The 24,936-nt window shown below is 38.5% G+C and overlaps 3 long non-coding RNA genes across 5 annotated transcripts; 2 read left to right on the plus strand and 1 right to left on the minus strand.

Annotated features, from left to right (window-relative positions):
- Positions 1 to 465: 465 nt before the first annotated feature.
- Positions 466 to 13,699, minus strand: LOC131357515 (uncharacterized). Its single transcript, XR_009205283.1, has 3 exons — positions 13,596 to 13,699; positions 4,112 to 4,196; positions 466 to 485 (listed from the first exon to the last, which is right to left on the minus strand). It is a non-coding gene; the product is annotated as an uncharacterized LOC131357515 (long non-coding RNA).
- LOC131357514 (uncharacterized) lies at positions 7,698 to 13,164 on the plus strand. Its single transcript, XR_009205282.1, has 3 exons — positions 7,698 to 8,841; positions 9,341 to 9,458; positions 9,548 to 13,164. It is a non-coding gene; the product is annotated as an uncharacterized LOC131357514 (long non-coding RNA).
- Positions 13,700 to 17,716: 4,017 nt separating the features above from the next.
- On the plus strand, positions 17,717 to 24,366 carry LOC131357343 (uncharacterized). Of its 3 annotated transcripts, none has more exons than XR_009205252.1 (6): positions 17,717 to 18,269; positions 19,213 to 19,353; positions 19,999 to 20,109; positions 22,635 to 23,384; positions 23,464 to 23,648; positions 24,275 to 24,366. It is a non-coding gene; the product is annotated as an uncharacterized LOC131357343 (long non-coding RNA). The 3 variants fall into 3 exon arrangements; XR_009205253.1 differs by having other exon boundaries at positions 17,752 to 18,269; positions 22,635 to 22,690; XR_009205251.1 differs by lacking the exon at positions 22,635 to 23,384 and having other exon boundaries at positions 17,784 to 18,269.
- The last annotated feature ends 570 nt before the right edge of the window (positions 24,367 to 24,936 follow it).

Genomic DNA, 24,936 nt, shown 5'->3' on the forward strand with positions numbered 1-24,936 from the left:
CTCTTCAGCGTGGGATGCTTCCAAACTCTCTGCTTTGCTTCTGCATCACGCTTCAGATCATTTCTGTATAAACACAGCCCGGGTGATGCTGCTAGCGTAATTAAGGACGTCAACGAGGATAGCTACAATTAAGGAAATAGGGCACACACAGTAAAAAGTGTGTACTGACAGGTTAAACTTTAAACAAGTCAGAATTCAGGAAGTCAGAAGAGCCTGAGGGTGATGAACTCGAGAGATGAAACGCTTCACTGCTATGCTGCTGTACTGCTCTTTAAAGATTGTTGTCCCAACAGGTAAAAGAGGTATGGAACATAGTTTATCTATATCTATCTCATATCTATTTCAATGTGCTCATCCAAATAAGTATATCAGACACTCCATATAAACATATCAGAAATGATTTATTATAATTGTTGATATTGTGACGTTTTCTGTGATGAATCCTTTTTCAGTCTTCAGAAATCGTCCTGCACATTTCAGCTTTCCTAAAAACAAACATGTACAGCTTCTATAAGGTAAGTGATAAATAAACAAAGAGTAAAGATAACACAAGGGTTAAGACAAATTGCAAGACAAATATACATCATTTACAGCATTTACATGGGATTCTGTTGGTAAGCCCTGTTCCTGGTTGTGAGTATGAAAGCAAGTTACATTACATCCAGTAATTTCTTTACAAGACCGGATTAAGTGTGATGTAAACAGCTTACTTGGCTGGTAGCATGATAAACAGAATAAAGCTCTGTGTTAACACCCCGAAAGGAAAATGCTTAATCCCTTGCCTGCTTTCTAACAGAGCTTCATTGATTTTTTTTTTTTGTCATTATCCATGTTTTATTCAATATTGTGTTCTTCTTCTCTTCTTCTTAGACATCAGAAGACTATTCTTGATTAATCACTTACAACAAGCAGCCTGTTCTATTAAAGACCCATGTTTTCAACTCTAAATATATCTAAAATGCAGTGTTTTATTTCTTTTTTCAGTGAAATTCACTGAGGGCACTTTATCCCTGGGATCATGTTACACACAGACAGTTGGCGGTACACATCCCTTGCCCCTGATGCAGTCAGCAATGAGTGTGTACACACTCTGAGGCGTTGGTGTTTAGTGTACTGTGTCCTCAATCCATCATTCCATGTCAAAACTTTGCACGACACAAAGCAGGCACAGAACTGGACTGCCGGGATGAGCACAGTGACTTCTTTTAAGCTTTTGTTGTCAACAGAAGCATTATTTTTTTAAAGATATATAAGCATGGAGCGCTTGATCTGTGTGAGGCCTAATATTGTAATGCACCTATATGCTTACAACATGGCTTTAAAAGCAGTTCATCACTCAAAAGTGAAAAACATTCATCTGGCAACGCTGGTGGTTCGTAGGCTTTAAACGTTATTATGTTAAAGACCAAGGGAAAAGGGAATGTAAAGTGAATTTCTGGCTTCAAGAGAGCTCTATATTTCATTTTTATAGGAAAACACAATGACCTCTTACTTTTAACTTTACAACTTACATAAAAGGCTGATATTTTAGCAAAAGATGGCACAAAAACAACTATAAGCTTTCAAAGCTTTCTTCTCAACATGAATAATTTTCACTTATTACTTTTTTTTTGTGAAGTTCTGAGGCAGTAATCTTAGACTTGGGAGTGGCTTTCAGCCAAAACTGAACTCAAGCCTGTTATCAATCTGAGTCTTTATGCAAATATTCAGGAAAAAGAGCGTTGGGTTAGAAAATAGATGAAGGAGGTGCAAAAAATGGACTGGCATAGAGCAGCAGATATCTGTAAAATGCACACGAGCCAAACTTCGGTTTATTAAAAAGAAACGATGAGAATGTACAGTACAGTACAGTACACTTTATTTCTTTTTTATTTCATAACCTAAATCAGCCCAGTGGTTTAGCTTGTAAAGAAGTGCAGTAATAATGCTTTACCACTACTTCCTTCATCATTAATACGTGACTCATACCTTGTATTTATTCTATTGATGGGGTTTTATTACTAGTAGAAAACTAGTAAGCAAAAGATTGAGAGTGAGAATGGTTAAAAAGGAAGACTTGCACGAGCAGAGGATTGCATGTGGGTTAGAATTTCTACCACTTCATTTGAATGACATGAAATTAAATCCAACTTCACTGGCTTTGAATATTCACATTTGTAAACGTTCAGTAAAATGAGGTAAAAAAAAACCCAAAACAAAACAATGGAGGTATCTTCTGCACTTCTGTGTAGCTTGTGAAGATGTTACTGTGTCTGGGGTTAATTTGAAAAAAATTGATAGTGAATTAGTAAAAACAGCTGGAAAAGTAACATTTGTCAGCAGTTTGACCAGACATCTTGCCATATAAGGAAACGGAATTCACCAATCACACTGTAAGTTTCAGTTTTTTAATATTTATATAAATTCACATGCTGTTTCCTTGTTCCTCCTCTGCACCAAACATCCCGCCATAGGGGCTCTTCCGTGAATATGCTTTTTTTTGGTATGAAAGGGAATTTCCAGAAAACTTCCAGGTCCTTTTTTTCAAGGTTCGTCAACTCTTACTCATGATTCAGAGCAACATGCTATTTTTACTCCTATTTTAAGTGTTGAGTGTGTAACGATTCCCTTGTTGCACGTTGCAAATTCACACCTCCTCAACCAGCTCAGCAGTCGAAGCTGCAATTTGGTAGCAGTTTCCTCTTATTAATAAACTACAGAGGTTATAAACACCTATTTTTCTGTTGGAAATAACATGGCAGACCCTCCCAGTGTGACTGTATGGCTAATAGGAAACACTTTTTTTTCTTTCCAAGCTGCAGTATGATGGCTAGTTTCAGAAGGGCAGATTATTCCCATGCCACGGTGTTCTATTAAAGTGGTACAGCGCATTGGCCGTGGGGAAGAGGTGTAATGCACGTACATCCTGTCTGGACCTTATTTCCTCTCAAATAACCTCCCTTCACATCCATTTTATTTATTTATTTTTTCTTTCAGTGATGCAATGACCATATTAGGTGAACTTTTTTTGTAATGCATTTATAGGAAAATCCAATAGGAAGCATATTTAACTTTTACCTTTCTTTATACCTTTTGATATGTTATATACTGTATATAATTTAGAGTTTGCACATGTGTGGCACATATAATTATAAGCACAAGTGTCCTGCTGCAAATCTCTGATGTACAGCCTGTCATGCAGGTCTGTTCAGCTTCCAAAAACAACATATCTGAAGCAGGGAAGCCTCTACAAAGACTTCCTTGTAGCTCTGTATTAGCTGATACTGTGATATGAGTTAATAAATGAGGGTGCATGCTCTCAGGGAGTTGCCACTCATTAACAGACTGGACATATTTATGGTACAAGGCATGAAACAATTGGAGAGTCTTCTGAGAATGCTGTAATATATTATAGAGTAATATTTATGTTGCAACAGAGGATATTTTTCTTCCTATCTCTAAAGTAGTTCATCTTTGAATTTCAAATGATACTGAAGTATGGCTCATGTGTTGTTTGTTATTTTTATCCAACCCTGGCCTCATGAACTGCCCAGTGAATACAGATTTCAAATAATATATAATACTGTGCAAAGGTCAGAGATCAACATTTGTTTTCAATCAATTGGCTTGTTATTGAATTGTACGTCCAAAGCTCAATAACGTGTGTGTGCAATTCCAGTTCCAGAGAAGGACTAACTCACTTTGGACTCTGCTCTCTCCACTCTTGGCAAGTTACTTGTCTGCCATGTTCTCCTGTTTATATTGGCAGCAGCTGGTAGCTGATAATTTCTCCTGATGCAGTGATAACTCCTTGCTGATTTTGCGTAAGCCCTGACAAGTCAAATTGTGTTTATGAAAAGAGAATGGGATTTTTATTTATTTATCAGCAATGGGCTTGAGTCATGTGCCTAAAGATGGAAACACGGTCAGCACTGAGAGACCTGAGTGGATGTATCTTTCAAGAGCAAATATATGCTTTGCTTTAGAGATTAGAATTAGTGCAGTAGAATTGTTTTGTTCTCGGGGGGTGGTGTAGAACCAAAAATATCGCATAAGTGACAGATATCTGTTGATAAAGGCTACGAGTTCCCGTTTAAACTGAACCCGAGCTACGTCACATTCATTTACTCACCTTCAGTAACTGCTTATTCCTGATCTGGGAGCTTCCTGGACCTGGAGCTTTAAACAGGAACACAGGAAGTGCGGTGGAATACACCCTGGAAAGCACACCAGAATAGGAAATACACATTCACACACTCAGTCAGCCCTGTAAGGAAACCTGAGAACAGAGAACACCCACACCATACTCTGCACAGGCTAGACAGTAGCTCTGGATTGAAGGACTGAGGGTTGAGAGGTGAATCGATTGAGCTGTGAGGACACTGCTTACCCATCATGCTGCTGCCTACTACATTGTTCCTAATGATTAGAGATATTAAATAATAATATTCCTCATTACTGAGCATGAGAATGAAAGTTTGGCAAAGACTGGTGGTTTGAGGCAGGGATTTGAGATCTTTGACCCATCATGGTCAGAACGATTGATGTAAAGGGAGGATTTAATCACTATTCTGTTACTCACTGGAAAGCAAGTGTAAACACCCCTCAGTAGTTTTGCCTCTTTTTTTATAATGGTATTTCCCTAAAGTCAATGCACCCACTCTCACTGTCAGTGTCACTGCATTTACTGAATAATTCATAGAAGGAACTTCATTCGCACTTTAGTTACATTTTGAGATATCAACTGCAATTAGGGACTCTTTTAATAATGATAAAAAAAAATACATGTACTGTGCACTTCTGTCTGACAAACAAACAAAAAGTCACATCAGCATTTGGATGAATTTGTATAAAAGATTTCTCACACTTTTAAAAAGCAGCAGATGTGCACCTGACATCAGGGGGTTGCTTTAATTTGCTTTTATTATCTGCTTGAACATGCTGACCATTGATTCTGACCCCTTTAAAGTTCATGGGAGAGGTGAATCTTGCAGTGTTTGTCCGTAGGTGCAGAGCAACAGGATAACAACTGTGATGCCACTTAAGGTGACAGACAGAGGATATATCCTCTACGGCTCTTCAAGACATGCCAAGATTTGGTTTTTATAGAAAGTGGCACAAAGCCTCATTAAATCTGACGTGAGTGGTGGGATATGGGTGTGTGGGAAAAATCATCTCATGGGTATAAACAAAATGAAGCAGTTTTCCATGACTGGCCCAATGTCTATTTTATCAGCTGTGAGGTGCCTTTTTATAAATTTTACACTGTGATTAACTATATTAACTAATTCAATCTTTGCGCAGCTGTTGCAAAAGTTTATTTTTAGTTTTAAAACAACTATCTTTAGGTTAGGAACATATATCTGAAAGATGCTAAAGCCACCTGCTGTTTTTTCCCAGGACTCAAGGGAGGCAACCTGTGGCTTGATGCTAAGCCAAAAGTGTACATCCTCCTGTGATACACATCTGCGCCTAGCTGGATTGACCTCTCTGGCCACAGGCTGATACACTTCGCCCCAGGAGAGAGGCTGGGAAAAAGTCTTTTTTTTAAAAGAAAAAAGTCAAAGCTTGCTTCACACTTTCTCCATCAGCTCAACTGATGAAACCTAGCTTTCATCAGCCTCCTCTCGCCTCCCTGACTAAGGGCTCACTCCTCTGTTTACTTTCCTGTGGCTGCTGTTGCCGTGGTGACAGTGACGAGAAATCTTTATGTAAATAGCAAGTAAGGCAGGGAGCTGGAAACAGGGAGACATTAAGAGTCAGCACTCACTGAGTCATCTTGGCCTGCACTGATGTGTCTATAATTGGGCCTGTCTGATGTCTGTATGTGTGCTGTGGGATTAATGACTGTCACACATTTCACGTTATCCCTAATTCAATCTTTCCCTTGCTTTTGTCATTTTTGTTCCCTGGGGGAAATCATCATCATCATCATTATTATTATTATTATTATTATTATTATTATTATTATTATTATTATTATTATTATTATTATTATTTTATTTATTAATATTATTGTTCAGAGTTACAACAGTTGTTGGTTAGTGACAAAGCCTTTTAGCTGTTGATTCGTAGCTTGAGTCAGAGTATAAACACAGTCACTTGCTCTTTAGATTTCCAGAACATAGCGAGGCCCTGATCCAGGGACTTGAGCAGCTTAATGTACGGGAACGGCTGCTGATAGATGATCCTAATTCCTTTTGAGAAACAAAGCCACATAGCTCTTTAGCCAGAGCATAAACATACTATTCCCTATGGGCTCTAGAGGAACTGAGAGTACTTTTATGGTACTGTGCTAATGGGGTGATCTAAGGAGTACAGCGAGAGCCATTTTTAAGATGCCGGCAGTATGGGAGAATTTGATTACCGCATTGTTAGAGAGTTTTCTAATGCTGTTTCCTCCCATTGGCACAGCTATTAATATAGCAGACACTGCCAGCGGCTACTTGCTGAAACACGGTGCATACTATTGTCTCCGATTAAGAATAACAGGAATCATCTGAATGGAAAAAGGCATGCAGCTTATGTTGTTGTGTTTTGTTTTATATGTTACATGCAACAGATGGGCCCAAATGGAAAACTGACGGAAAAATAATCAACAACAACACATTACTTATTGAAAAGGAGGACACAAATTCTATGCCCTAGACTAGATATGATATGTGCCTGTTGAATTTTCCACTTGTGAGGACACCACACATACACACTGTACCTTATGTGTTTTATTTTTGTTGAAAAATATGTTCACAACATGTCCAGTTGTCTATTCTCTATAACAGTATGTCTGTACTTACTTAATTAATTTACGTCTCTTGAAGTAGTTCGCTTAAGCGTTCTTTAGCTACAACATTTTTCTCAAGAAAGACTTCAGAACAATTAACTGTTATCTAATCTTACTTGAACCCAAAGAAACTGTGGCATGTTTTCACTTCCTGAATGTAGATTGTGATTACAGGTGGCTCCGACTCAAACAAGAAGCAAACCCAATGTTAATTTGACTCATTATCATTTGGATCAGATCAGCTGAGTAAGCTTAAGCAGACCATGAAGGATCCTTATAGACTCAGCGGCCTTATCTGTATCTGTGTGTGTTCAGGAGACAGTTAGACTAAACAATGTAGTCCTTAATGATGTTTCTATTTTAGAAGTCAGCTATCAATTAAGGACACATGCACATTGGTTTAATAAGGTTGATGGTTTAACACTTATATATAATATAATAATGTAGCATGAATGCTGAAGTCCGGGACAGAACGTTCATCTCAAATACATTCTCACTACAACTTAGCTCACAATGCCGTGCCACGCATACCATCACTTACATAAACACAGAACATGATGTTTTTAGCTTGGGAACTTCATACTGTAGAGGAGGGATCTATCAAAGACAGGAAAGGCCAGAGGATGATAAACAGCCATCCCAACTTCTAGACACAAATCAGCATCAACTCTTATCAGTTAAGAAAATAATTTTACTGCAAATGACCTTTGCACCAGATTGAACTTTGATTATATTTTGGTAGGTTGTGGGATTGTGGACACAAACATCTAGCTGTATAGAGTATATACTATAATACATAAGTTATATTTACTGAGCTAGTCAGACTACTAACAGCATAATTAAATATCAAGAACATTTCCCACACATGCTGGTTAATGCTGGTTATCGTAACTGTTTTTCAAACCTGCTATCATATCTTCATGTTGTGTTTGATTTTTAAAGGTTAAAACTGCTGAGTGCTGGGTTGTGAAACACTTCCCTTGAGAACTGATAAAAAGCATGCACTTCTGCACAACCTCTTCCTACACATGTGGCCTAGAGTGAAAAAATACATCCAAGACAGCTCAACTGAGATGGAATTAAAATAATGATTTAAAAAAAAAAAAAAAAAGATCCATCCAAAGGAGGTGAAAATGAGGAATGTTAGTTTATACAAGCAATATTTTAAATTTGCATGCTGGTTATAAACATGAGTAATTCGATGCAACGGCTTGTTTTGATGTCAACAAGGCCGATCGGATAAAAAGTGACCCGCTGAGATGTCTGATTAATGGTGGTAGGGTCGCAGAGCAGACGCCAATATGCAATGCCATATGGATGAGATCACATGGTCAGGTGTCTTAAACTATGGCTAGCAATTATCAGTGTCAGCAGGGTCTCTGCTGGCTCGAGTGGATGCCACACTGACTCATAAACACATGTGCAGGCGGTTTGGCGCTAATAGTGTATGGTGTGTTCACTCATCTGTGTAAGAGGCCCTTTAGCACAGCTTGTCTCGTTCTAATTCAAGAGCTTAAGCTCGCTTTTTATGCCAGAAGCCATGACTGTACACTGTTACACTTTACACAGACTGAAGAACATATCACATCTTGCTCCATTTGCTCTAACACTCACTGAGTTTGTTCAGCAGCCTATAAATGTTAAATAAAAGGCCACTATTTGAATAGCGTGTGATGTCATGTTCAGTATTGCATATTGCATTCCACACTTTTCACATCTGATTTGCCCGATCTGAGAGTGTGATCTGAGTCACGAAGCATTAAGCGAGCTGACATACTTGTATTATTCATTAGTGTGGCACACATAACTGGCGTTGTCATTGACAACCGCTTGACAACAGAGTTTGTACACAGCGGTACATTAAGCAACGAGGCCAAATGCACTGAGGCAAGAATGTTTCCTGATCACAAGCTCATTGGTGCATGAAACACTTTCTGTTTCTCTTAAATGCATGTTTTTGGAAGAAATAAGGAATTTGGTTTGTGAGCCTAGACGGCTGAATAGACCTGCTGTACAAATTTGGGACTTTCCAGAAAACAATGAGGATCACATGAACATGTTGAGGAGCACATTATGAAAAGGTATATTTACAGCATTAACAGATTTTACATTCCTGCTATTATAAGCTGCTTTGAGTTTGTCCAAATAATACTGAATCGAATGTAACTGAATTAAACACACTATAGCACTGATATATGGAATGGCTTGTAAATTAAAGATAAAATCCCCGAAAATCCCCTTAAAAGGCACGGGACAAAAAAAATGTACATGCATGCATATGTACGTCTAGTCTAATCAGCTGAATCGTCATCTAGCTGGCAGAAGGACAGACGGATCTGCTGTTGCCATTATATGGATCGATTCTAACACAGAGAAGGCTGAATCCACCTTCAACCTATTGATCTTACAATAGAATATAATAAAAGGGTTTAAGCATTTAATACATGCTGTTTTACATTATAAACTCAGTGTCAAGGACAGGCTAAATCCATCCTAAGGGCTGTCTGAAATCTAACACACATGTTATTTTCCAATATCTGTCACAAAATCAAACAAAACAAAACACTGTTTGTGCACCAGTTACAGGATCATGCTGCAGGCAGGTTGTGAATGTTATTTCATCTTCACTCTGAAGAACACTTCTGGTGTTTCCTCGAAAACCTGCACGAGTATACCACAAACATCAATCTGTATGCAGGTATACATGGCAACCTCTTGTTTTACACTGCTTGTGGTGTTCTGTTAACACGCAAGCAGAAATAATTAACATGCTCATGTGTCATACAGGACTTATGCAGAAAGCATCACCACCTGACACTTACCCAAGCCTGGAAAACCAATTAAAAGTAAAAGAAAACACCAAAAAACAGCTACCAATAGCACGTTTACAGCCGATTGGAGAAACAGCAGTGATGGAAGGCTTCTTTTTTTTATTGCCCAGACAAGTGTCTAGACCTTCCCTTACATTCTGAACATTAAAATAAATAAATAAATAAATAAATAAAAGATTTGTCCCTTTTTTCTACATTTGCAGCTTGATTTACTACATGCCTGGCAATCAAGAGAGCAACTGAGCTCTGGAGAATGCTTTTTGAAGTGTAAGGAAATTCATTGCAGGTCGAAGGGCCAGTTCTGTACAGCAAGCCTCATTTGAATTATTTCCACACACCTGAACAGCACTACAGGAAGCTAATATTACAAAATCACCCAGTGGGAATGACAGCTGAAAACTGGTTCAGTCTGGCATAAACAAGGACATGTCAATGACACAAAGACGACTGTCAATTAAACATAATCACAGAGTATAAAGTCTGCATTAAACCAGATTACATCTTGATACCATCTAGTGTTGCTTGCTATCAAGACTGTCTGAAGGCCTGAACAGCATGTAAGACATGTAAAGCCAAGGGGATTTTCCAACCAAGTAGTGAAAGTGAAAGCACACAGTTACTTTTATTGTAAGCTGTTTTACAGTTTCATTTAAACTCTTCCCTGAAGTTTCACAAGGTGACAAGCTGTTTTTCAAAATAATTATTTTTCATATATTTGTCTGCTGGTTGTCCAGCGGCGGGATCCCGAGCTCTCCCTGACGTGGCCCCGGTTTGCTTCCCGGGCAGGGAGCTAACCCAGCCACTGAAGAATTAACTCTCAGTTATGGTCCCAAGCCCGGATTAAATGGGAGAGTTGCGTCAGAAGGGCATCCGGCGTAAAACCTGTGCCAAATCGAAACTTGCTGACCAAATGATCTGCTGTGGCAACCCCAAACAGGGAGCAGCTGAAAGAACAACAACATTTATCATATCTTCACCTTCCTTATAAGGTAGCAAGCTAATCCCTTCTGAGCACATGTCAAATTAATATAAAAAACCTTGCTTTGTGTCACACAATTCAGGTTTTTATACCATGCAACTTCATTTAACATCTAGATTTCTCATTCTTGAGTCTGATGATAGCATACAGAAATGTTGCATCATATTTGTTACTTGACTACCATCATATCATCTTCCTCCAATAGGTGTGTTATACAGGTTAAATTTATTTTGTAGGCGAAGTCCATCTACTGTATACAAAGCAATGACTAAGACATCCTTTCTATCCAACCCACTTTGAGTAGGTGGTACATTCAGTGACTGTATAAAGTGTGTATAACCTGTAGGAGGACATATTCTATAAACAGTAGCATGCTATGAGAAGCACATGCCGTCACCCGTGACATGATTGTGTAGTGGATAAACTTGGGTCTTTCATCAGAGCTTCCTCACATCCTCCACCAAACACTCCTAACAAGTGTTCAGTGGATCCACATAATGAGGACATCAGTAACTTCATCTCCATCTGCTAACAACCATCCTGAGGAAATACTCAGCACATCCAATTAATCTACTAACATCCATCCTGAGTGGCTATCCATGCTTCCATACCCTGGAGATCAGGGCTTTCAAACAGGCTCCTACAAGCCGTACAGATGAGATCATCATTGCTTTCACTCAGTCCCTTTCACACCCATCCTGATGTGGTTGTTTCGGTGGAAATTTAGGGTGTGGGGAGAGCCTTGCAATCTTACAAGATCTAGAGTTTAGCTGAACAGTATAACAGTATACTCTGGGGAAAAACCCAGTATAGATGAATAGTGTACTTCGGAGAAAAATATCCATTCTAAATGAACAGCGTACTTTCAGAAAAGACCTACAGTCTAGATGAAGAGTGTACTTCAAATAAATATCTTCATTCTAGATGAACAAAGATCTCCATTCTAGGTGACCAGTGTATGTTGAAGAAAGTTCTCCACTAAGTTGTAAAAATATCTTCAGTCTAGATTAATAGTGCACTTTGGGGAAAGACCTACATTCCGGATGAACAGTGTACATTGGGAAATGATTTATAGTGTAGTTAAACAGTGTACTTTAGGAAAAACTCTACAGTCTAGTTGAACAGTATTCAATGGGGAAACCCTTGAGTCATAGCAGGAAAGAAAGCCAACCATGATGACCAACCTCCTAAACTTAGTAGTAGCAACTACTGCTGAGTATAAGTTGAGGTTAAACAGCAACATCTCCATGGTTACTGATGCCTACCATTTTATCAATGGTTCCTGATGTGAGACTCCCAGGAGTCTTTGATATGCACATATGAAGTCTGTTACAGGAGACTTAAGGCACAAGAAGGTGGACAGGGTGTATTATTATACAATACAAGAAACTGTGTTTCATTTGGGAAGCTCATTAACTTGAAAAGAAACATAAATAATGTCAAATTAAAATAAGTAAGCAATAACCAAAACAACACAAATAAAATCTAACTGCAATTGCAAGTCAAAGACTGCAAAAATTTTAATATCCTCCACTTTGTCTATGTAAATTCTTGAATGTGGCTGCGCATTGATTCTCTTGAGAGACTTTCCGCTGTTCTTTAAAACAAAGGGCTTGCTTGAGGTCAATATCAGCGCCGCTATACGTAATGACTGTCTATCAGATTGTGTCTGTTGGTGTGGTCATATCAAAACACCGTTCTTTCTTTGTTGGCTAGGACACTGTTCCCATGGTGACAGGCTGTAGCTATAAACAGAGAGAGGAGGAAGTGGAGGAGGAAGTGGCTCAGCACAGATGACGCAAGCAGCCCGAGCTCTTATGTAGACCCACACGTAATCGGTCTACATGTGTTTTCCAGGTGTTGCAGAGTTTAAATTTTTAGAATGGATGGCTGACTACATTCATGCATAGAAGAATCTTGTGTATAGATGCATTTGGAAAAGGTTGCAAGAACCGAATTGCTTACAGTCGATTCATTTGAACTCACTTTACAGTTGATTCGTTTAAAGTGTTTTGTTTGCCGTGCCCTGGATTTTGCTCCTAGAGAGCCACAAGTTTCCAAAATGATCCAGACGTGCATGGAAATTATCCATAGCAAACACACACTCCTCAGTGTGTTAAACGGTCTCCCTCCTCCCTAAGCCCAGCTTCCTGTGTCAAAACGACCACATCACACCCAAATGCTGCGAGGAACATTTACTAAAGCCTACTCTCATGCAACCACTGGTTAGTTTAGGTAGAGAAGTCATGAGTTCGAGAAGCTGATTGGCTTCTTAGAATGTCATACCATTGCTACCCACACCCATTTTTGGAGTCAGACCCACACATAAGAGGATTATGTCATGCTTCTTTGTTATTTTGGGTAGGGTGATGGAGCTCACAGTGAAATCATTCATATTCACACCTACTTTCAATGGCTTATTTCATATGTTCTCTGAACAGGGCTGTAATAGTTAGGCTGAAAAAAACAACAACTAAGGTTATAGTTCAGCTAAACTTGGACACTGTTTAAACCAAGTTTGCATTTTTCAACCATGAATCACTTGCCAGTGAAACCCACCCAAATAATGGTGGAAAAATAAAGCCTGGTGTAAACCATCCTCAACCAAGTTTATTTTATTTTTAATTTTTTAATTTATATTTTTTTAATTTCACAGATCAAATATTTTTCCATAGTGTTTAAATATAAAAACCAAAACTATGTAGGATAAATTAAATAACCTAAATCAATGAAACAGAAAAGCTGCATTACATATATGTGAGCTGGAGCTTCATTACTTCAGCGTTAGCTGGTTCTCTATAAGTGCACATAAACATCTAGACTAGCCAAAACCAGCTAGATCTGGTTTTTCCTTCCCTTTGTGCCTTTGCTGAGCGAAACTGAAATCTGTAAACTGCCGCTAGTGAGTCAGAGCTACGTTACCAAGGCCTTTGTTTCCCAACAAGAAAAACATGCATGGCTAAGTGTGTCTGCGTTTGTAGTTGAGGGAATCCCTTATAATGGAAAAACACACATCATGTCTTACTTTTTCACTGTGCACTTGGCTCCTTTCCCACTAGCTCTGCCCAATAAACTCCACCCATGCTTAATATATCTCCTTCTGCGGCACACTCTGAGACACAACTGATGCTCAGAAGGGGAAAGAAATAAATCTGCTCTAATAAAGCAGCTCTGCTGTAGGGGAAAACAAACAGTCTGCGTTCAACAAAGGCTCTCTTTTAGACAAAAAATTGATTTGCATTAAGTTAATGTGTAACCATGCCAGCTGGACTTAAATGGAACTGAAAGATTAGGAGGATTTCAGAGAACAGAGTTAAAGTTATAACTAGAAATCCAATTACTGCACAAGGGCTTGAGATGTGCTGCATGTCTGAAATAAAAGACAGCAGCTCCAGGAAGTGCAGAAATATGAATAAGCGAAGCTTCAATATAATCCAGGCAGAAATGCCTCTGCTTGCTGACAAGCCTGTATAGATTACTGTACACAATAAAAACAAACTCATTAAAGGTAGGTGTTAGATTACACGCAAGCCCTGATGTCATGTCAAATACCTGGTACTCAGTTAATATGTCAACTGGACAGTACTGACTGAATTGCTCCTCATAAAAAAATGTCAAAAGACAGCTACCCCAGAAAAAGAGCATGCACTAAAACCATTGAGAAACATCTTGCACACTGAGTCAGTCAATTAGACCTGGACACAACACACTCCGTCCCCTTCAGACTGCACATTTTACCCCCAGTAATACTCTGTAGTCGCTTTCTCTCTTGTGCCACCACATGAAACTGTGTTACACACATCTTCCAGATGAACACACCCAACCATGTATGAATGAACGTCCTGTTTTTCACGTGCGAAGTCAGTCCCTATTAATCAGAAACAGAGCTCCATCTAAAATTAGCCTCCTAAAACCCAAACAGGTAGGAAGCCAAAAATAGTAGTGCTTATTTTCAGTGCCAGAGGATTTTCATCTTTAGTGATGGTCCACATATAGCCTTAATAGTGTAATTGCTGTAAATGTCAAGTGTGTGCCGGAAAAGATGTGTTAAAGTGTTGCTGCAAGTGTGGAGCACATTCCCACAAATTTAGTTCACAACATTGTGGTAAACTGCTCGGGCCAAACAAACAAACAAACAAACATCTCTAAATTATTAAATTATTTAGATTTAGAGTCCAGCAGCTTTGTTGTTACAACTAACAAACTAACCTAAATAATCTAAATAAAACGTTACATTTTCTTGTTCACACACACACAATTTTACCTTTGTGTCTATAAACAAACAAACAAGCAAACAACTAACTAATCTAAATAAATAAATAAAAGCCATTTTACATTTATTTGGATAAATAAAAACGCAATTTATTTGTCTATAACTAACTAACTGGCTAAATAGCTAACTTACTACAAACAATTAAATAAACAATTTAAAAGGTACTTTTCTTTTTAAACAAAGACAACTTTACCTTATGTGTCAGTACACAAACAAACAATGAATGATTGAAATTTTAATAGTTCTCCGGAGAACAATGCTTGTGTGAGAACGTCCTCAACAGAAACATTTAAAGTCACCTTAGTTTAACCAGTGGCACAAAACAAATCTGGACAAACCTGCAGGAAAACAACACCACGGACTGCAGCTCATTTTAAAACCAGTTATATCTCGAAGATCCTGATTGCTGACATGGCAAAGATAATGTACTTATTGATTTGCTAACAGTTGCCAAATTGTTAATAATTCACAGTGTTGTGTCCGATATATTGGCCTTACACAAATGAAAGACAACACTGCATTCGTTTTTCACCTATATAAGAACTAATGAAGCTTGAGAAGTAGTGTCCGCTTCTTTTAACAGCCGAGTCTCCTCTATTTTAGCTGAAATATTTCTGCTGATGCCTCACTGTTTTTCCTTCCTATGAGACCACAAGGCAGTTTCTTACGGCTGTTTTTTTCATTTCCACTCTCCAAGTGATGACGTAAATAACTGGCAATGTGAGGGGATTGAGATGTGGAAAAAGCCAATCTGTGTCTTATTTGCAGTTCTCTCCCAATGGGAAATGAAGCTCTATATTTAGTGCAAAATTACTGGGCAGTAAAAACACCCATGTAGCCCAGCAAATCAAGTTCCCATATTGCAGATTAAAATATAAAAACACATATAAATAAAGAAATGGCAACAATTTTCTCTCTAGATTGGCTTATGCATTAAATTCAAACAGTAAACAAATAAAGGGTTTTTATTCTCATACTAGAATTTGCAGGCTTGCAGATTTCTCTGTCTCAACCTGTTGAAACTGATAACAGATTTTCAGTGTAAAAATGGAGGAAAACACTGTTTGGCAATAATTGCAGCTTGAAAACTTGGCTTGGAGTGCATCAAGCTTGGCAAAAAAAAGAGTCAAAAAAACACTTAAGCAAACTTAGACTGTGTTGTTTGCTCCAGATGGAAGTTCAAAGGACGGTCACTGGCCCAAGCCCAAGCAAAGGCTGGGAAAAAAAACAAAATGTATTAGTGTGTATATTCAGATAGCATTTTGATTAGATGATTTGCTAACTGATCAGCTGAGGGACCTGAGTCTTAAAACTACTGAGCAATGCTATGTTCAAGCAGCTTTTACAAAAAACTATTGCTGCAAAGCTATTGTTCAGATATTCTGCCCATTAAACAATAAAGATTATGTTAACACCTTTTGCTCAAATGAATGCAGTTCATTCTCTTTTTATGAGCCTTCCTTAATCTGCTTCTGCATCAGCATAATATACATAATACCCGCTTTTTATGTAGTCTCACAAATGTTTACTTTTTTTATGATCTGGATGTGTGTAGTACACATTGATTAATAAATGAAAGTGAAAGGAAAAGGCTAGATTATACTATCTCTACCTCATCCTGTGTTTGACAGATGAGCTGATCTCAGCATCCTGAGAGGCCACGTTTCTCCATCTGCTTCATCCGGACTGTTTCCCATCCTCCCAGTATGAGTGCTGAGAGTTCACAATCCAGCTCATACTACCTCATACTACTACCACAGTGTAGAGAAGCAGTAAGAGCGAAATATTGCAGATACATTGCATATGAGAAGATTTCATATGGTGCATAAGGTTAAGGTGAAGACAAGCAGTCTTGGAAATGCAGAATGCATTCTCCTAATAGAAGCCTCCTCAATTTTGTAATTTGCCCGTTTCCTCCCACCAGCCAGTTCTTCCCTATCATACATCAGATATCAACCAGGAAGGGTCAAAGCTAACATATGCTTCCTCCGAGGCATGTCAAGGCCTTCAGTTGCATCTTTTCAACCCATAGCTCATGCTGCATCACAGCGAAACACAATTGGAAGAAAACATTATCTACCATCTTCCTCATACGAGCTCACAAACGCCCTGATTAGTTAGTGTCACTGTGATTGACGGGGGAAAGTGAGTATAACATCCCTCCCACCAAATAGAGCTCGGCCACTCTCAGTCTCCCAGTGATAGTGTGAATGATTTTCTGCACCATTTGGGAGCCATAAAGACCAAAAAAGATACTTTAAAGTACATCTTTTTTTTAAAAAAACACTTTACCATTACATTATAGAGTTCATTAGAGTGGAAAGTTGGAAATACCTGCCTGTGACAATGCATGCTTTTGAATATTTATAATTTGAATATTTTATCATTTTTTTCTGCAGCAATAAAACATTGGTCTGTATTTTGCTAATGGCTGCAGGCACCTCTTCTGAAATGTTTTTTCACCTCAGAGGCATCTCAGTGACGTCTTCTCTCACCACCTTTGAGATATATATATATATAATTTTACAATTTAGACTGTAGCAATACTACAGGCTAGGCTTAGATAAAGGAGATAGACTTGTGTGATGAAACTGGCTCAAACTGGCTTTGAGTAAAACAGAACAGGCTTGGAGGAAGAAACCTGGTGGAGCTGTACTATCTCATTTAACCAGGACATGAAGATTCTTATTATTCACATGACAGAAAAACCACTGATGATTAGCATATATTAAAGCATGTGCATATCATCTAGATCAGTTAGGAGTGTGCAGTTGGAAAAGAAGTTATAATTGGGAAACTAGCAGACAGCGTTTAAAAATTCATGCCATTCTCTTTAAAGGCTTATTCCAGTGTGGAACAGTTCAAGATATTCCAATTCACAAGAATAGAACAGAACATTGCATGGTCTCCCACTTAACTGAATATTTTCCACTGAAACCACTGGCAATCATGTGCTAGGCTGTTACAGAAACATCCAAAACCATTTATTGTGGTGGATGGCTAAGTTGAGCAGTTAGTCTCTTTTCAATTGTTTACTGGCTTCAGACCTGGATTTTTGAGATAATCCATAGCCTACCACCCAGAGCCGAAGCAGGTATTTCAGCCAGCTGGACCTTGTGTTTTGACGGTACAGGTGACCCTTGAACAAGCACATCAAACAAAACTACTTCAGCCAACTGTTTAAAACAGTTGGAATTAGTGGGGAAAAAAGAAGAAGTGTGTGCTGTGTAGGGAACTCCTGATGTAGGAGTTCAGCAGACACAAAGCCAGAAATGTTTAGAGTTAATCGTGTGATGTCAGCAGTTAGATATCCTAGTCATACTGATCAGGGTTTGATAAGGCTGCTGTTCTCTGTCACTTATCTGGATGTGATATCTAAGTTTGGAGAGAAGTGCAAATATGAAGTTGCTGCGCAACCCCTGATATGTGAGTAAATAAAATGAAGCATTATTGTGAAAGATGTTGTGTGGGGACAGGGTCTATGTAGATGCATTGGTTTTGTCTTCTTATGTCTTATGAATTCACCCCGTAACAGCTTTTACTAAAAAAAAACACACATTATGTTTCTGTGAGCAGTAATTACTCTGTGATTGGGTATCATTAAATCTTTCTGTTCAGAGAAACAGTGGAGTAGATTGCTTTTCAACTTTTCTGAACAACGTTTCAGACAACGGTTCATAAATGCGTGTATGTGATATACAGTGAGCAAGTCCTGTGTGAAGTTCAAAATGGGCATTTGCGTCACAGCATCTGTTTAGTAACCTATGCAGAACACAGTTTCAGTTACATTACTATTACTGGATTTAGTCACTGTTTCATCAGGTACAGCTATCAGGTCTGGCATCCTCTGACAGGCAGCAGCTCTGATCTTAGATGTTATTTACTACATACAGTACATATAGTCCATGGCTAAGGTAATTACACAGTGTGGAATTTGAGGGGAAATGCAGGTCATTTCTTGTCTTCAGATCAAATCAAAACCTAAAGAAAGGACATTTATCTTCTTTCTTGACCATGTGCCTTTCTGTTTAGTCTAGTCGATATCTTCCCAAAACAAGTCAAAAGTCAATTAGTCTATTCAATCCCTCATATAAACATCTATAATACACTGATATAATCAACCTTGCAATGCGCCATTCAGAATTTGCCGATTGGTGTCTTGTTTGATTTACATACATACATAATGCTGATCTACATATCAGCCACAACATTAAAACCACCTGCCTAATATTGTGTAGGTCCCCTTGTGCCAATAAAACAGCTCTGATACATGAAAGCAGAGTGTGACATGATGCTTTATTCTGCTGAAAGAGGTTTAAGGCATTTAGGGAATACTGTTGGCTTAAAGGGGTGTACTGGGTCTGTTTAGGTAGCTGATACGGGTCACAGTAACAACCCACATGATTGTCTGAACCTGAAGTTTCCCAGCAGAACATTGCTCAGACCTTCACACTGCCTCTACCTGCTTGCCTTCTTCCCATAGTGCATCCTAGTGCCATGTCTTCCTCTGGTAAGTGGCACACATGCACCACTTCCAAAGAAAATGTGATTCATCAGACCAGACCACTTTTTTTTTCCCACAGTCTAGTTCTGATGCTTACATACAACGGGTAGGTACTTTTTGTGATTTACTGGGGATCACCTACACACACACACACACACACACGCACACACGCACACCTGTGTCTGAGAAACTCATTTAGCGGGCAAGGAATCCAGAGATAATATCTGCAATGTTTAACAAAGCCCGAAAGCCACATCTGTCACTGCCTGCTCTGTACGAAAGTTCATTTTCGTGTATGTTAAACTCCTAAAGTTGCATGTTTTACACATTCAGAGTGTTGAGATTGCAGTTGAGAAAAGAGAGAGACCTATTTAATCTGTGTAGAAGGATTAGCAGGTAAGAGCTCACCTACTGGTCATAGAGGTAATTGCACATCATGGTAAAGAAGCCAAGCAGGGTGGAAACACTTTGCAAATCATTTGGTTTGCTCCATAGTTATTTATTTATTTATTTTTAAATCAGATTTATTGGTTTATATATATATATATATATATATATATATATATATATATATATATATATATGAAATAACAATAACTGTTATTATTAAATAACTGTGCGTTTTCTCATATTTATTTTTCTTTTACTTAGGAATGTCTGAGCTGGGGATAATGAAACTGTGGCTGTGTACTTTTAAGAAGGAAGCACTATCTGACACCCAACCCTTCCTCTTCCTGCAGTAGGGCACAATCCTTTCACATGGTGTGCTTACTGTTGTACCTGCTTAATGGCACTAAGCTGTTTGTTACACTACTGTTTATGATCAACTGAACTGATTAGATGTTCATATAATGTTGTGATTATGTTACATGTAATATTAGTTTCTGCACGCTGATATGTCACCAGTACTAATTTTCAGAATGTTCCAATAAGAATTTCTAATCAATTCCACTGAAATTACCAACTGCTCATATTTTCAAATTTGGCTCCTGGTGCTTTATTAGTTATATCATACATCGTAGGTGGAAATAGTAAACACTGATAAAGGAAACACTATCTAACACCCAGCCCTACCCCTTCCTGCAGTAGGGCACAACCTTGGTGTACATGGTGGACCTACTTAATTGCAATAAAACAGTTATGACTATATGAATATATAGAAGCTTGTACTCATAATATATGAGTATAAATAAGCTGTGAGTTGCCTAGGAATTTAAACCTTACTAGTTCATTCATTTGTCTACATTAACCACTTTATCCTGGTCAGGGTCAAGGTGAATCTGAATCCTATGACATATAAATATGAATAAATGTGAACATTAAGGTACCATTCCATATTTTGTGTCTTTTTGGGCCAAGCTAACATGTTACTTAACTGCCATACATATTGGGGTTCCCCAGCATCCAAATGCAAATGAATTTGTGTGTCTAAGAAACTCAATCACATAGCACTGAGGCCATGTCCTTCCTCACATCACGACAGAACTCCTGAGAGAGCATATGAATTTTGTAACAAGGCCTCAAAGACACAACTGTCATTGTGTGCTCTGTATGATCTACACAGTATTCAGGCAGGTGCGCCTGCATGTGAAGCAGTCAGACAAGCAGGATGTGTTAATCCAAAAGAAGTGAGTACAGCTGACAAGATTAGTGACTGCATGCTGGCAGAACAAAGGGGAGAAAGGTGAAAGGCAGGAAGGGGCTTTTTCCATGCAGCTGGTGGCAACCTCATATGCAGAGGACAGCCCCATGTTGGAGACGGTCACGTTGTGACCTTTCCTGCTCCCTTGAACGGAAAATGCTGGCCAACGCCTGCAGGGAAAGTAACTCTGCAGGTGCACCTAGGAGGCCCATTTCTCTCTTCGGGTCACTCACACATTCACACACGTGCTTTTGACAACATGCTGGCTGATCTCTTATTATGCTAAGAAATCAAAACAAAGTCATGGAACAAACTAGTCATAAGCCATAATTGAGTAGTGGCATGTTGAGAATGCCTTCGGACATAGAGTCACTCATCCTAAGCAGACAAATCAAGCAACAGGTAATTTGTTGATGGCATGCATGCTGTTTTTTCCATTGCGCAACAAAAAACAAGAATAAACCCCAGGGTTTGAACCATATTTGATTATCCAACGACCCGAGGGAAGACTTTAACTGGAATTGTTAAACTTATGACAATAACTGACTCAATCATTATTGTTATTTTGCATACAGAGTGCAGCCTCCGTTAAGTTCATTGAGGGCAATTTTTTTTTAAATGTTTTTTTCTGGATCAGCAGTGAACCTGCTTCAATTTTCTGTAATAAAAGGGACAAAAATGATTATTTGATTTTTATAAACATGTCAGAAAACCCTGAAACATTCACAGCTCTTAATATGTTGTGCTGCTCTATCCTGAAAAACAATGTGGTTGTAGGGGTGTGGAGAAAAACACTTAATTTGCACAGACAGTAGCATTAAAGGCTAACACTTGTTTTGCTCATTCAATTCCCAGGAACACTCTGCTTCAATATGAGAGAATGCATTTTATTTATTTAGTTAATTAATTGATTCAAAATAGTTAAATAGCGTTTCCCTGTTGAACTTACTTCAGGATCCCATGTCAATGCAGTCAGCAATTTTTGGGTGTAAATATATCTGTTTGTGCATTCAATCAGCCCATCCCTGTTTGTAGAAATAAAGGAACATTCAGCCGTTGCATATTGTGCGGTTTGTGTTGTAAATGTCATGCATTTCTTAAATGTTCCAGACGCCGTTAAAGTTTATAGCTCTGCTTTCTGTCTCTTGTCTGGCCTGAGTGCCCTAAAATTAGCGTCGGAAGTCAACTCTTGTTTTGCTCAGAGGTCAAGGAACGTTCTGTTTCTAAATAAGATGTAAATACAGGGACGCATGTTATTGTCAGTTACCTTTTTCAATATAAAAGAATGGATGCTCAGTTTTCCTGCTTTGCCATCAGGCAAACAGATTAATGTAGGGTTTTACAAGAATTCTAATGGACAGTCCGACCGTTCTGACCTGAGGCTATTTGTGCATATTTCGAGAACTAGACTTTGAGAAGGCAAAGAGATTACATAATACCATCGATTTTGAATTCACAGAAAATATAGCATTTAATATACGCTTACAAGTTAGTCCGATAGCAAGAACTGCTAACAATGATTGAGAACAGCGATATGAAAAGGCTACTGAACTACTGAAAGTTGAATCAGGCAGCAGCAGCCGCTGTGTCGTCAGGCACTGTACTACCGTTTAAAAATAACTCTCTCGCTTTTATACCTCCTCAGAATGCAGAAATTTATCACATGACAAAGTTTTCCCATCCCACCCAAGATGTGACTGAGTAGGTAACAGCATTGAAATCATTTTTGCTTAACCACAACTTCCCCCTATCACCGGTCGCAACTTCTGCTGAAACCATCTTGCAACTACGGGTGACAGCATTTCCTGTTGGAGTTTATTTTTGCCCATTTACCATAATGTAGGCACCGTAATCAGATGGCATCAAAAAATAGTATGAATGAGTCAAACGGAAAAAAGAGGTTTCTGCTGTGGGAATGAACAGGTCCAGGGCCAATGACCATGATGTTGATTTTTATTTCAAAAAATTAAGCAAACCAAGCATCTAGTTACACAGCAGCAGAGGAATTTACTCTGGTCTATGATACCATGATTACAAGAGTAAGAGTTTTCTCGCTGGGTGGTTTCACCCTGACATTGACCCAACCACTGGGTGTGATCCTTTTCTCAGCAAACACACAACTGTCACAGAAGAAGTACAGAAGCTCTACTTAAGAGAGCTTTTATTATGTATTTATTTATATAGTAGATGATATATACAAAGGAATAAATATTGACATGTGAAAGCTGTACAAATCGGTAGAGAGCTGTTATTTAATTCCCATATTGTATGTTTAACGAGAATTACTGAAAATCTTATATAATGATTGTACCTCAAGGTATTATGATTTTTCTCACAAGTAAGCCTCTGTGTTTAGAATGAAATCATCAGTAGACTGGGTTTGGTGATAAACAAGGTATTTTGATCTGTCTGGTTTATAATGAAACCATCTACACACTGGTAAACAAGTTAACACCTGCTGTTTCTCCATGTAGGAAGAGAAGGGAATATCTAATGAATATCTGATGACGAAAAGGGAATATCTGAGGAATATCTGATGACGAAAAGGGAATATCTGAGGAATATCTGATGAAGAAAAGGGAATATCTGATGAATATCTGATGAAGAAAAGGCAATATCTGATGAATCTAATATTCCAACTAACTTGTCAGATGTAATGGTATGTGTGTCTATTTAGTTACTTTCTAGTGTAAGTAGTCCTAAAAACTCCAGGGTTTTCAGCATTGAAATGTGTTTTGCTTTTTGATAAAGGGAGAAATTTGTATTTCGAGATTCATGTCCACTTCAGCCGAAAGACGGCCAAACTCTCCATTTAGAACCTAATCTGCGTACGTCGCTGCAAAACTTTTAAAGAATTATACCAGAGTCTCAGTCTCAGTCAAAACAGCAGAGAAAAAAGTTACTCACAACATTTAAACCAGAGCCTCATCGTGTTTTTCACTCCACTGATCTCGGATCAGGCGAACGTTAGTGAGAAAGCCGTCGCTGATTAATTCAGACCGTTCTGTTCTGTTGGCTAAATTTGCATGTTGTTTCTATCAGATCGGTGGAACTTTTTGTCCATAATAGTCTCTATCGCATGTCTAAGCGCTTTTCTCTGCTTTGATGATGATGTGAAAGTGCAAGAGCACTGCAAATGAACAGCATGACAACTAGTATCTGATCACAAAGTGCCAAATAGGTATCAGTCTAAATAAAAACATAACTATGTTTTTTTTTGGTCTCTAATTCATAAAGTAGAGACATCAGTGTATACTATTGCATATTATTATTTGTTTTTGTCAGAATTTGGCTAAAACCACAGCTGATGGGATTTCCCCAGACAACAATGTGACAGGTCCATCCATGACACGGTTATTGCACACGCTAATGTCGCCTTTGAAGAAGACAATATTTCCTGGATTGACAGATGTTAACTGCAGGCAGTTTCTTCATTTGGAAAACTCTTACGCATGGTCTGTTCTGCACTGTGATTCAGCTACTGGATATCAGACAGACATGTTCCCTGAGTCACTGGATTACGAATTATGAACACGCTATCCACGTTCACATTGATGCTTTGACCAAACCAAACAGACTGTATACTGGTCTTGTTATTTTATGTATCTGTCTTGTAGTGTATTGTGTTGTCTGTTTGCACTGTCTCTTGTTTTGCACTGTTTGCACACATGCACTTTATGTGAATAGGTCAATTTACATTTTAGCCCTTTGTCCTGTGTTGTCTTATGTATCTCTGTGTCCTTATGTAGCACCGTGGTCCTCCTGGAAGAACATTGTTTTGTTTCACTATGTACTGCATCTATATGTGATTGACAATTCTTGACAGGACTTGATTAAAACCCAGTCGCACAGTCCATGCTGGTCAGACTCTTACACGTGTGAAAAAATCTACAGAGAGCAGTACTTGTGCATTCCAGTACACTTTCAGGAGAATTGGTCCCTCTGAT

The sequence above is a fragment of the Hemibagrus wyckioides genome, linkage group LG08 (genome assembly GCF_019097595.1).
Source record: "Hemibagrus wyckioides isolate EC202008001 linkage group LG08, SWU_Hwy_1.0, whole genome shotgun sequence".
Lineage (NCBI taxonomy): Eukaryota > Metazoa > Chordata > Actinopteri > Siluriformes > Bagridae > Hemibagrus > Hemibagrus wyckioides.